Raw genomic sequence first — 3094 nt, forward strand, 5'->3', positions numbered from 1 at the left:
AAGAAAGACAGAGATACAGAGAGATGGAGGGAGATGGAGGGAGAGGGCGAGAAAGAAAGAAAGAGACATAGATGACAGAGAGAGAAAGAAAGACAGAGAGAGATAGAGAGAAAGAAAGAGAGAGAGAGAAAGGGGAGGGGAGGGAGAGAGAGAGGGAGGGAAATATGGAGGGACCACAAAGGAGGGATGGAGAAGACCATGCACCATATGATTTGACCCATACGTCAGCAGGCTATATCTTCGTAATTACAACGATAAAGTAAGGGCTTCGGCAAATGTTTGGTAAGACGATCTCTTGGGATGGTACTTATAGTTTAACCTGTGACCTTTCGCTCCAGGTCAATGAACCCTAATACTTGACTCTCTCAGAAGTACAGTCGAAACTGTCCAAGACGGTCACCTATTGTCGAGGAAAAGAGTGGCAGTCTTACTTAGACTGTGGGTGGTTGACGGTGGCTCTGTTGTGGTTTGCTTCTTCTTTCCTATCAAACATCTATCGTCCTTATGTCCCCTTATCTTTTAAATGTTTGTTACTCTCATGTAACACCTCTAATCTTCTGGCGCTCATATGACCTTATGCAGTTGCTAGCGCCGTAAAACCTCTACTTAAACTAAAAAGTCTTAGAAAGGTGTCCGTCTTACACAGTGCCATGATAATATAAGACTACGAAAGGGAGGAAGCACGATGTTAAGTGGCTATTTGTAGAGGGATAGTCTTATACATGTGGCCGTTAGAGCAGATTCGACTCAAGTTAAGTTTACCTATTAGGGATGACTTACAATGCAAACATTTAATAAGAGTTCAGTGTTCAGGGAGAGTCCAGGTTTTGGTTAAGGGAAGGGTAGTGGGGTAGGAAAGGGCTGGGGATGAGAAAGAAAGAGAGAGAGAGAGAGAGAGAGAGAGAGAGAGAAAAAAGAGGTGGATGAAAAGATGAAAAAGGGGAACACAGAAATAAAGAAAAAGACAGATAAACAGTGACATAGGAAGTAAAAAAAAGAGAAAAAAGTAAAAGGACCCAGGAAGAAGTTAAAAACAAATTTGGACTCATCCCACTTTACCCCCCACAATTCAGCTACTATTGTGCATTCAACATCCTTTTTTTCTCCACGATAAAATCCTGTGTCGGTGTTTCCACTATGGCGCCTATCCGCCGCCCCAATCGCCACACGCCTTTTGAAGAAGCAAAGGCGGTCACCCGGGGCTCGACGGTGGGGCCTTGTAAAAAGACTTGTGTTGTTCCCCCCCTTTAGTTCTATGTAGGTGGCTGGATGCGAGCAGACGCCACGTCGGGCTGGGTAAGAAAGACCACCGAAAACGGAAAAGGACAGATGGTGCCTTGAACTATTCGACAGGCCGAACCTGCTCTATCGGCCACCTATACATCTATAACAATGACTTGTACAGACGGCCTCTTTCCATTTCCTCCCTTGCTTAGTTTTTTTGTTCTTTTAGTTTTAGTAAGAGTTTTACGGCACTTGCAACACAATAAGGTAATATAAGTTCCGAAGGTTAGAAGTGTTACAAGAGAGTAACAAACACAAAAAAGAAGGAGAAGAGATAAGAACTATAGACGTTTGATAGGAAAGAAGAAGCAAACCACACCAGAGCACCTGTCAACCACCCACTTTTTTGAGCAACATAACGGCAATGTGTAAGACCTGTCTAAGACGGCTACCTTTCTCTTTGACAATGGGTGGCCGTCACAGACAATTTCGACTGTATACATAGGCCTATATATAAACATGTATTTAGCCGTTTTTAGGAAGGGCGTAAAAAAATTCTGACTATGCTAAAACACCAGCTTCCAAAGTATTTTAGTATTTTGTGGGCTCAAATGCCCACGATCGCTTCAGCAGCTGTCTCAACTGAGAGGAAATTGTGTTTATTTCAAACACACCCATTCATGCATACATGCATGAATAAATAAATAAGCTTAAATAAATAAATAAAAAGGGAAAGACAGAAACAAATATACATGTATGTATAGACATAAAAATACATTGCACTGTAAATCACACTAAGCAATCTTGAATAATGATAGATTGTATTTATTTAGAGAGCATGCACATCTCTAGCGGTTTTGACAGGGATGAAGCTGGTCACGGAACATTGAACAGTAAAAATTAAATGGTTCGGCCACCTGATGAGAATGTACTAGAATCAACCCGCTCCACGAGTATACAGCACAAGAGAATGAGGCGACAAAGACAGGGATATGTCTAGACAACATCAAATCTTGGCTGGGTGGCGTCAAAGAGGTCCTCTAAAAGAATAATATCAGAATATCTTCAAGTATAACAGAAGCCACCCACCTAGCCATAGACTGAAAATTGCTCCTCCCCTCGAAATCTAACGATGCAAGAGGAAAGAATGAGAAAAGTAAAGCAAAAGATCTCTACCAAAAAGTAAGCGCTATGCGCTTTGCGGTTTAATTGTTTCCTCGAAACTACATTTCGAAACATTCTCATCTTGCTGGTAAGCTTTCAGTGCATGCTGCCAATTTTACAGACTCTTAATGCTAATAATAATATATGTGTACTGACAAGATCTGATATCGTCATTGGCTTAAGCCAGCAACCATTGTCACATGCGCAAAACGAGGACAACTTCTAGTAAGTTCCTTTCCTAAGGAAAAACACACCGGTTTTTATTTTTACCGGGATTCGAACCCTGTGCTCTGCGATTGCGAGTCAAGCAGCTTAACCATCTGGCTGCCAATTTACTGCTCACTGCATACTTGTTTTGTTTTAGTAGAGGTTTTACGGCGCTCGCAACTGCATAAGGTCATTTGAGCGCCAAGGGGTGGATGTCAACAGAGAAGTCCAAACGGAGATTCAGGCTTACTCTGCTCACCTCTCTATCCTCAACAGCACAAAGTCTGCTTTTAACTATCAAGGCACCCCGGAAACAGTAGTTCAGAAGAGAGCGACAAACATACAAAAGAAGTAGAGGAATAATGACGATAGTAAGGTGACGATAGCAGCTGTTCCCCATAATTATTATGTTGTTCCGGCACAGTATGAGCATGACACTGATAAAAAACAGCCCATTTACAATCCTACTGTTCATAAGAACATGTTGATACACCCTTTT

Source organism: Aplysia californica, unplaced genomic scaffold, assembly GCF_000002075.1.
Source record: "Aplysia californica isolate F4 #8 unplaced genomic scaffold, AplCal3.0 scaffold00092, whole genome shotgun sequence".
NCBI lineage: Eukaryota > Metazoa > Mollusca > Gastropoda > Aplysiida > Aplysiidae > Aplysia > Aplysia californica.